Genomic DNA, 11,760 nt, shown 5'->3' on the forward strand with positions numbered 1-11,760 from the left:
GCAACTTATCCGTAGTCACCAGCTAATAAGTAGCCCAGATAGGCCTTAAACTCAGGCAGCACAAGCCTCCAGCTGCTAGACCATAGGCCTCTCTAAAGAGGAGGAACCGAGGAACTCATAATCAACAAGGGGAGGAATCTGGCTCTGGAAACTGTAATCTCTTCAAGCTGCAGGCCAGGACTGCTGGGTTAGCAGCCAGGATATCGGAGCCTCACCCCAGTTCAATTACTTTCTTGCTGTGTTTAACTTGAGCCCAGGTCCTGTTCAGTCTCTAGGCCTCAGTGTGCCCTTCTGTAAAATGGGACAGAGGATAACATGATCATGGACCAGATTTCCATTCTGGCCAAATGCTCCAGACCCCTGCCTCTCAGGAGCCTCCAGTGCCCCCGGGCATCAGCCCTCAGTCCTGCCTGGCCACTCACGGCCACTCACAGCCACTCTGCTGCATTGTGTCCCATCTCTAATGAATACCCCTGTTGGTTCCAGACATACACTGGGAACTTCGCCTACCGGGTGCAGCCCGTGCTTTCCAAACACACGCTGCACACCCTTCTGGGCAGGCTGGGCTACGCGGCCACCTCCGAGGCAGAGTTTTCGCTAGTCCGGGCCACCGGCAAGGAGGACGCCAAGCAGATGGTGTTTGAGATCTTCCTGGCGAGAGCTGCATGTGAGGCCGTTCTGGAAACCTCGAGAAGGCAGGTCCTGGGACTGAGAAGAGAGGAATCAGCCAGGCCCTACTCCAGGCACAGCTCCGGGAGAAGGCCGGTGAAGGCCCACAACTGCCCCGAAGGGACCCGGCCAGGCCTGGGGCCCCCCGAAGGGCTGGGGTCTGAGAGGGCCCTGGCTGAGGGCCCTGACCATCGGAGCACTGTGCCGGAGGCCCTGAGTCTGTCTGAGGTCTCGACGTTGCCCGACAACCCCCTTGCTGCCCCCCTGCTCCCCTTCGACTCCCAGTGGGGCGCCAGCACTCGCTCAGACAGTGAGGAGTTCTTGACCTGCTACAGTGACCTTGTTCTGCACCAGACGCCCTTGTTCCCCAAGGACCTTCTCCCGAGCAGCCTGAAGGGAGGGCAAGCCCAGGGCCCAGGCCTGGCTCCCAGTCCACCTTTAGGTGAGGCAGTCACCTCCTTAGCTAGCAGCAATGAGTGGTCCCCGATCCCTGATGGAGCTCCTGAGAACACGGTGGTCACCATACCCAGCCAGCTCTGCCTGACACCAGGTCCCCAACTGTCCGGGAAGTCCTTGGACCCAAAGCCAGAAGTAGAGCCAGAGCTGGCCACCCCTGGCACGGACACTGTTCCTCCAAACACTTCCTCCGAGATGGATGAGCTCTGTGAACGCCTCTCCCAACTCCTTGGACCCCCAACTCTAGTGCGCCATCCGAGGGGCTTCCCAGGTCCTGGGCTTGAAGAGAGTGAACTGGAGCCTCTCGGGGAGCCAGAGCCCACCAGCAAGGGTAGCAGCCCAGACAATAGGGTCACTCGGCCCTGGAGGGCGACTCAGACGCCCTCTCATGTACGAGAGCCCCCCAACACGCACTACCTCCCTCCTGTGGGAGCTGGGAGTTCCATCCAAGACCACCACTCAGGCAACAGCTGAAAATGTCACCCCTGGATGGTACCGGGACAGACACCCTGACTGAGGACACGGCTCTTCCACCAGGGAAGTGACTACTCAAGCAGCAGAGCTGGGACCCACAGCTTAACAGGCACAGGGAGAAGTCTGCTCATCTGTCCCTCAGGTCCCAGCCCTGCCATCTACTGACTGTGGAACTCTGGGCCACTCACTCTCTCTGAGCCTTGTTTCCTCATGGGCAAAGCGAGTGTGGTGAGACCCACTCACAGAAAGCTGGGAAGAGCGAGAGAGGTGAGGGGAGCACAGCGCCCCTTTGCCCTCCTCTGGGCACTTCCTGTCCCTCCACATCCTTTGGGCACCTCCGAGGGGCAGTTTCCTTAAGCATCCTTAAGGCACCTGTCACAGGGCAGATGAAAAGACAGCTGTGTAGATAAACAGACTCAGAATACACTCTGAACCCGCTTAGACTCCTCTGTCAGCCTCCCCTCTCTCGCTGCTAATTTCTGGTTAACAGAGAACAAACCTGGGGCGCCTGCGTGGCTTAATCAGTTAAGCACCTGCCTTCAGCTCAGCTCATGGTCTCAGGGTCCTGGGATCGAGGCCCACATTGGGATTTGGCTCAGTGGGGAGACTGCCTCTCTCTATCAGGCTCTCACTCTCTCTCTTCCGCTCCCCTCTCCTCAATGCTCATTCTCTCTCTCCCTCCCTCAATAAAATCTTAGGAAAAAAAAAGAGAGAACAAAACCACACTTTGGAGCTCAGGATCATATGCTGGCCCCCCATCCAGCAGTGGGGTTTCCCCTCATCTCGGCTGAGTCCCCCTCCACCAGCCACCTCTTGCTCCCACATGTGCATGCACACGCACACACACACACACACACACACACACACACACACTTGCACACAATGGGTACATCCAGAGGTGCTGCTCTCCCCACAAGACTCCCCATGCAAGCAAATGACCCCATCTATCCACGAGCTAAAGCCAAAGGTCCCTGTCTAAACCAAGTTCCAGGATTCTCTTGCTCAATTTTCTCCAGGGGCTCCCAAGGCCACAAGCCCCAGGGGCTCCCTATCCTGTGGACCTCATCTCGAGCCCTTTCCCCACCCCCAACCTACTTCAGACAAGACACACTGGTGTCTTCTAGGTTCCCCAACAAGCTAAGCCAACTCCTACCTCCCAGCCTCTGTGCAAACTGTTCGTTTCCCCACTCTGCACCCCATCCCCATCTTTCTTGTTATTCACAAGTCACCTTCTTGGAGAGACCCCGGCCACGCATCTATCACATCAGCTTGATTTATTTTCTACACGAAGACATTTCATTGATTCATTTTTCCATTTCCCACACTAGAACATAAGCTCTCTGAGAAACTTCCCCTTGACTCATTCACCATGGTTTCCAAGGATCCATCGAATGAAACCATCAAGTAGAAAACTTAGAAAATACAGATGAGGGGCACCTGGGTGGTTCAATAGGTCGAGTGTACAACTTTTGATTTCGGCTGAGGTCATGATCTCAGGGTGGTGGGATCGAGCCCCAAGTCAGGCTCCATGCTCAGCTCAGAGTCTGCTTGTCCCTCTCCCTCTGTTCCTCCCCCACTTGCACTCTTCTCTCTAATAAATTGATAAAATCTTCGAAAAAAAAAAAAAAGAAAATATAGATGAATACGAAAACAAAAGCAGAAGTTACCATAATATCCACCATCGGGAGGTACTCAGTGTTATGGTGTTAGCTTAATTCCTTTTGGTAGGAAGCCCAGAGCGGGGCTCAAACTCACAATTCTAAGATCAAGACCCAAGTTCATATCAAGATTCAGACACCCAACCAACTGAGCGACCCAGGCACCCCCTGGTCTTTTCTTGTCAATGTGGGATTGTAGATTTATAGTATTGTGTTCCACTTTTATTTCCCAGGAAGAGAATTATTTTAACTAATTTTAAATTTAGAGAAAAGTTACAAAACAACACAAGGAATTCCCTTATACTCCTCCCCCTGCTTCCCCTGAAACTGACGTCTTACATAACCACAGCATGGCTGTCAAGAACAGGAAACTAATACTGATACGGCATTAACAAAACCACGTACCTTTTAAAATTGCATCCGTTTTCCCATTGCACTTCTTCTCCATTCCAGGATCCTATTCAGGATCCCACATTGCATTTGTTACTTTTCTTTCCTCTCCTCCAGTCTGTAACACTGTCTCAGTCTCTTCTTTGTTTTTCATGATCTTGATGCTTTGGATCAAAACTTAATACTGACCAGTTTTACTTCATTGAATGTCCCACAATTTGGGTTTGTCTAGTGTGGTGGGTTTTTTGTTTTTTTTAATGGCTGAATTATGCATTTCTGGCAAAATATCGTGAAAAAACATGGGGTACCTGGGTGGCTCAGTGGGTTAAGCCTCTGCCTTTGGCTGGGTTCATGGTCTCGGGGTCCTGGGATCGAGCCCCACATCAGGCTCTCTGCTCAGCGGGGAGCCTGCTTCCCCTCTCTCTCTGCCTGACTCTCTGCCTGCTTGTGATCTCTGTCAAATAAATAAACAAAATCTTTTTTAAAAATCGTGAAAAAACTATGCTGTGTCCTTGGTGCATCTTATCGAAGGGTTCATGACATTAATACATCTTATTACTGATGATATTTACCTGCTGCATCCCTGGAATAAATCCCTTGTCCTAGGAGTCCTGGTTCCTTTGATTGGAGAATGATGTTTAGTCACCAAGCCCCAGGCGCCAGGTGTTCTCACTGTTACCAGGTGTCACTGCTTCCAAGCCTATTTAGGGGATGGTCAGGAAACACGGGGATGTGTCCTAACCCATGCATATACACATGTGGCTCTACTTCCGTAACTACATAGAACTTTAAAACCGTGAGTTTATACGGATACCTCTGCTTCTAATCCAACATCACTGGGTTTATTCTACCTGCCCCCCTTTTATTTATGACTTCCTTCTCTAGAACAGAATGAACCCAACTCTCTTAATTTACAGTCTACTTGGGGCACCTGGGTGGCTCAGTGGGTTGAGCCTCTGCCTTCAGCTCAGGTCCCTGGTATCAGGGTCCTGGGATCGAGCCCAGCATCGGGCTCTCTGCTAAGCAGGGAGCCTGCTTATCCCCCCCTCTCTCTGCCTGCTTCTCTGCCTGCTTGGGATCTCTCACTCTTTCAGATTAATAAATGAAATCTTTTTTTAAAAAATTTACTGTCTACTTACTTGTTTGAGTCTATGACTTTAATTCCTGACCCTACCTCCATGAGAAACACTTGTAAAACTATAGGACAGCATCTAGGAAGAGTGATTTTTGCTTTTACTCTTTCCGCATCCAGTCGAAATACTGTTTTCCAGTTACTCAGGCTATTTCTATATTCCCATTCCCCTGCCCTCCAGTGTGGCCATTTTTTCACTTGCCATGCTGTCAGGATCAGCTATGTTTATATTCTGTGTTCCATTCCCCCTACGTTCTAATTGATCTTGTTTATCGAGGGGGTCAAGTGACACATTCTTACGGTTCTAAGAGTCAGTTACACAAAAAGTCACATTCACACAAGAATCATTCCCTGCTCCTCCCTGCAACCCCATCCTTGCCTGTCTCCAGCCTTTGCTCACCAGGCTGTGCAGTTTCTGGATTATCCTTCCTGCATTTCCTCTGCATCTGTGTATGCTCTTAGGTCTCTTCTTCCTTTTTATAGGAAGTAACGTACCAAAGATACTCCTTTGGATATTGGTTTGCTTGTTTTCACTCAACATTTCTTTACATCCTGGAAATCACACCTGTTCAGAGAGAGCTTCCTCATTCTTCTTTCTACTCCATTGTGTGGCTGTACCGTAGTTCATTTAGCGGTTTCGTACGATCTTTCGGTTGTTTCCGATTATTTTGCAGTTAAAACCAACGCTGCAATAAATAACCGGGTGCATAGATATTTTCATATTGTAGGAAGTATATATTGGAACCCGGAAGTGGGATTGCTGGGTCACAACGTAAGTCCAGGTGTAGTTTGTTAGCTGTTGTCAAACTTCTCTCCAGAAGGGCTGTACAAACGTGTACTCCCACCAGTAACGTATGTGAGTACTTGTTTCCCCACAGCCTCACCAGCAGAATGTGTTTGTTGTTTTGGATTGGTTTGGTTTGTTTTGCCAGTCTGGTAGGCGAGAAATAGTATGTCACTGTTCTTTTAATTTGCTTAGTCCATTTGCTTTTATAACAAAATGCCACACACTGCTGACTTACATACAACAGAAATTTATTTTTCACAGTTCTGGAGGCTAGAAGTACAATGTAGTGCCACTATGGCTGGGTTCTGGCAAAGGTTCTTGGCCAGTTTGCAGACTGCTGACTTCTTGCTGTGTCTTCACATAGTAGAAGCATGGGAGCTCTGTGGGGTCCCTTTTAATAACAGCACTGAGTCCATTCATGAGAGCTCTGCTCTCATGGCCTAATCACTTCCAGAGCGTTCTCCTAAATACCATCACCTTGAGCATTATGTTTACAAGATGTGCATTTGGTGTTGGGGTGGGATGGGGTGGGGGTGGGGGGGCACAAATATTCAGACCATAGCATTTTTATTTCTGAATTTGAGTGTTTTTCACATGTTTACAGGCCATTTTTAGATCTTTTTTGTAAATTGTCTTTTACATCTTTTTCTCATTCTTCTATTTGATTTGATTTTTGGTCCTTTGCCCTTCATTTTTAAAGAATTCTTCATGGGTAGTTAGGAATATTCACCCTTTGTCTGTTTTGTAAATTGCATTTTCTCCCGGTTTCTGGTCTTTTGACTTGGTTCATGATGGGTTTTTATCACACAATTTTTTAAAATTTTTACTTAGTCAAATTGATTAACCTTTAGCTGCCCTTGGATTTTGAATCACAGTTAGGAAGCTTTCCCTAAATCAAGGTACTTGCCTGGTTTCAATTTTTTACATTTAGATCCCTAACCACTTGGAGTTTATTCTTGGGTATGGTGTGAGATATGGATCTATCTTTATCTTTCCCCAAAGGGTCACCTTGGCACCATTTGTTTAAAAGTCCATCTTTACCCCAGCGACCGGAGACGACATCTTGATCATGTAGCAAATTTCCACATGTGCTCAGGTCTATTTCTGAGTTATCTGATTCACTGCTTTGTCTATTCACACAGCAGTACCACACTGTTCTAATACTAGAGGTTTTAGATACCTTTGAATGTCTGGTAAGGCTAGTCCTCCATTATTGTTTTTCTTTTTGAGTGGTTTCCTGGTTATTCCTGAATGTTCACTTTTCTATATGAACTGTAGAAAGATGTGTAGAATTCCATAAAATAGACTATGGTGTCTCTACTGAGATTGTATTAAATCTGTAACTTAAGCTAGGCAGAACTGACACCTTTATGTTGATGAGCCCTCCTTTCCAAGAATGGGATGCCTTTACATATGTTCAAGTCTTATTTGCTATCTTTAAGGAGAGTTTTTAGCATTTTTCTTCTATGTTTTTGTATATATATTGTTAAATTTATTCCAAAGCACTTAACCATCTTAGTTACCATTGTAAATGGGATTTTCACTACCATTATGACCGCTGTTTCTTGTTTCATATGCTAATTTTGCATCCTGCTACTTCACTAGATGTTATTGTTTGCATTACTTTTGTCACTGATTTTTTGGAATATATTATGGTGTTAATTCTTTTCCCCAGCAGAAAGGAGTGCTGAGGCTACTGGTGCCCTCCTGCCCCAGTGTGGGTTTTCTCAGGGATATTTCAGGTTGGGGCATCTATGAGGAGCTAAACTACCTGCTTCATTAGTGCAGGGGCCACATCTGTCCTGTTCACCAGTGCGCACTTCTCACCCAGCACAGGGCCTGGCAGAGGACTGATACATGGGAAGTGCTGTCAAAAGACAGGGAGAGAACAGAAGCCTGCTTACAGATGGCCTGAGGACTCTGGGCTGAGAAAATGGCTGGCAAAGATGGTGAATTACTAACTCTCCCATAGCCCTGATGAAGAACCAGGTCTTAAAAATGAAAATGCAGGATGTCCACAATAGTCAAACTATGGAAAGAGCCTAGATGTCCATGGATAGATGAATAAAGACACAGATGAACGGATAAAGAAGATGTGGCATATACATACAATGAAATATTATGCAGCCCACAAAAACGTCTTGCAGTCTTGCCGTCTACAATGACGTGAATGGAACAAGACGGTATTATACTAAGCGAAAAAAGTGAGTCAGACAAAGACAATTATCATATAATCTCACTGGTATGAGGAATTTGAGAAACAAGACAGAGGATCATAGGGGAAGGGAGGGAAAAATGAAACAAGATGAAACCAGAGAGGGAGACAAACCATAAGAGACTCTTAATCTCAGGAGACAAACTGAGCATTGCTGGAGGGGAGGGGGTGAGAGGGATGGGGTGGCTGGGTGATGGTAGGTGCTAGGGTGAGTACTGTGAAGTGTGTAAGACTGATGAATCACAGACCTGTACCCCTGAAACAAATAATACATTAGATGTCAAATAAATAAATAAATGAAATGAAAATGCAAGATCTCCACCACCCTGGCTTGGAGCAGCCCACCAACAGCTTCCCACTCCACGAAGGTGCAAGCAAGTCCGGTCTCTTCTCCAGCCAACTACAGAGTTGGAAGGGGTTTGAAGGAGCAGGGAATAACCTGGCACCGCTCCAGATTCTGTGTGTCCATCCCTCATTTAACTTACCCCTTCACAGTCTGTGCAGCCTCTCTCCTCATGAAGGAGAAAACAGAACCCCAGTGTCCAGAGAAAGAAGAAACAGGACCAGAGAAGTGAGGTGATCTGTCCAAGATTTTGCACCCAACAACCAAGGAAACTGGGATCCCAGCCCATATTCTGACCGTAAAGCCCAAGTCCTACCCACAAAGCCAAGTGGATCCCAAAAGGTAAGATTCACTTAAAACTTAACGACTGGCCTTTGCTCATTTTCTCTGGGCATTTCCCAAGATGACCCCAGAGCTGCCAACATCTACACATCCCTGGCTACAAAGAAATCTGCTCTGTGCATTAGGGAAAGGACGAGTGAGTGGTGACCTGAGCCCAGTGAGAAGGAGATCTCCAAGAAGAGAGACAGAACAGAAAACCATCAGTTTATTGTGTAAGGAATCCAGGACCTTGTTGGTACAGGAAATGTCCACCCCATGGCCTGAGAAGCAGCGATGTCTCTCCAGGCCCCCTCTCATGCCACAGGATGCCAGGTACAGATCGAGACCCCATGAGAAGGTAGGAACATTTTTAAAACGAAGAGAAGGGCCAATTGCCTGCCCCATGCTGTTATTCCAGAAAGGCCATGAGGCACTTTACGGAGGTACGGTCCCAAAGGTCAGCCTCCACCAGGCCTGTGGCCCGTGCCCACTGAACAGATCAGTCACGGTGGGCCCTGATGAGCCGGTGAGAGCACACGTCAACACCACTCCGACGGGAAGTGCCAGTGAGTGCAGCTGCTGCCAGTCCTCCACCAAGTAACGGCATCACGGCCCCATTTTCTGGGCCACATTGGACGAATGAACACTTACAGGGACACTTGCGGCATACCGGGCCCAAGTCCAGGCCCTCCATGTGCCAAGTCCTGAGAGGTGAGCAGTTCTCTCATTTGACAGACAGGATAACCAACAATCACAAGATGTTCAACAACCAAAAAGGTGCCAAGGTTTCTTGGAAATCTGGGATGGCCAATTCTAGAAAATGTCAATCTAGAGAGGTGGCTCTCCAAGGGTGGTCCCTGGACCACAGCCTCCTGGTCACCTGGAACGGTGTGAGAGAACAGATTCTCAGGTACACCCCAGACCTGCTCGACTGGAAACTCTGGGGGTGGACCTCGTTATCCCTGGTTTAACATGCCCTCCAGGGGACTCAGAAGCACTGAAGTCGGAGGACCAGGAGCTAGAGACTCCCAAAGGGCACAAGAGCCGAGAGTCAGCAGCAGCTGTAGGTCCCCTAAAACAATGCTTTTCCCAATGTGTGTTCTGAGGAGCACAGGCACACTTGGAGACTGTTAATGGCTATTCCCCAGTGAGGGATTCCACTGTCAATGAATTTGAGAGTCCCTTGGCTTTAATAAAGTTGAAGAGGTGTTTTTAATCACAGGACTGCTAGAGTTTAACTAAACCAATGCACCTTGTGCATCTCAGAGAAAGTACCCAGGTGGCGCGTCCCGGATCTCCTAGACTAAGGAACCCCCCTTTCTGACAACACCTATTATTATCTCCCAGGACACCTGTGTTCCACAGACCCCAGCCTTGAAGAAAGGAAAGCCGAAAAACGCAGAAATTCAGGAAGACAGCAGTAAATGCCGATACCCATTCTGTATTCCACAAGATTGGCTCTCGTTTGGCTTCTGTTTAATGACCGCCTTTGGCAAGCTCGCTGTCTTATGTAAACTAGAGGAACACGGAGTTCACTCAGCCTTAGGGGAGTGGCGGGGCTGGGGTTCTGAGGAAAAGAAAGGCCCGTGCCAGTGACCCTGGGGCCCCGAGTGAGTAATCCACCGCCAGAGCTCAGAAGCACCAGGCGGGCTATTATTGTTATTAGATTTTCAACAGGGAGGGCTGACATTTCCAGGAGCTCGTCAATTACTTTAATAACTGTAATTTTTCAGGGTGGAGAGGCCACGGGGGTGAATGTTACTCATTTCACAGACAGGGGAACACTTGAAGTGAGCGCCCCCATCTGGCTCCAGGGCTCTAGGAAAATAACATGTCACAGATTCAACAGCAGCCCGGGTAGGCAGGTTCTGAAAACATCTACCGGCTCTCAGAGTTGTAAATGCTTCAGTGCTTCCCTGGGTCTGGTGGTGGGAGTCTGCGGGAGGTCCCGGAAGGGTCTCTGACTGAGGTGTTCCACAGGCTGGGAGGGGTGCACATCGCATCTAGGTAAGGGGCTCAGATAGAAATGAAAGGGGGTAGGAAGAGGAACGGAGAGGTGACATCATTTCTCAGGGCCGACAGTCAGGGAGGTGTCATTTACACCTCCCGAGAGCCACGCTGTGGGAGTGCGTCAGACCGGTGGTCATGCCCTCACTTGGCTCCACCCAACGCAGGAGGCAGGTTGAGCTGAGGACACCACAGCACCTGGCGGTGAGGGAGACATGATGTGAGGGCAGGAGGGAGGGACAGGACGGGCCAGAGGGCACCATGGCCCTGACGCCAGACCTGTGGTCCAGCTGGTGAATCCAGACTTCCCTCCTGTCATTGTCCCACCTCCAAAGCCTAGAACCTTCCCGCTTATCTCAGTTGTGCCTTGCGAAGGTCATCATCCACATTAGAACATGTGAGCAGGGCACAGGGTGCCCTGATGCCAACAGTAGGCGGAGTAGGAGCTCTGGCACCACCAAGGACAGGGAAGTCCCTGGAGGAAGGAAGCTATGAACCAGGAAGTTGAACTGGGAACAGAAAGCCAGAAAGAGCCCAGAACCCTGACGGCCTTGGAGCCACCACACCAGCCTTGAATCACCCACCTCCACACTCTCATGCGACACAGAAATACACTTCCACCTCATTGCTATTGTTTTTTTTTAATCACCAGGTACAGGAAATATTTCTGATTGATTCTAATCATGGCTTTTGCATGTAAAATTAAAAAGCTGTAGTGTAAATAGAATTATTTCACTGAAAATACTGACTAAAAGCAAATGTATAGGCTATTCAAAAAAAATTTTTTTAATTATCAAGGGTCAAAGCAGCTGGGGCCGCTCTGGGGCACCCTCCCACTATGCTCTCCGGAACCCTGCATCAGGGTAAGAATGGGGTGACACCAGCAAATCGGGGATGTCATTGCCCTGACTCACTCTATTGGCGATTAGAGACACCAGCCATTCCTGGGAGTCCTGGAGCACGCCTCCTTCTGCTCTAAAAACCAGGCCCCGTGCCCACCACAGGCCATCTGCCCTCCTTCTGCCCTCGCTTCTGGAACTGCTCCACGGCCCCATGCCACTGGCCCCACCTGCCACACCGGCAAAGCAACCCTCGTCCGCAGACCCACGGCACCCACAGTCCTGGAGAGAGAGGATGGGGTGCTCTCCCAGAGCCGCACATCCCACGTTAGGAAAGATGAGTCTTTTTTTTTTTTTTTAAAGATTTTATTTATTTATCAGAGAGAGAGAGGGGGAGAGAGCGAGCATAGGCAGACAGAATGGCAGGCAGAGGCAGAGAGAGAAGCAGGCTCCCCGCTGAGCAAGGAGC

Source organism: Mustela erminea, chromosome 19 (assembly GCF_009829155.1).
Source record: "Mustela erminea isolate mMusErm1 chromosome 19, mMusErm1.Pri, whole genome shotgun sequence".
Lineage (NCBI taxonomy): Eukaryota > Metazoa > Chordata > Mammalia > Carnivora > Mustelidae > Mustela > Mustela erminea.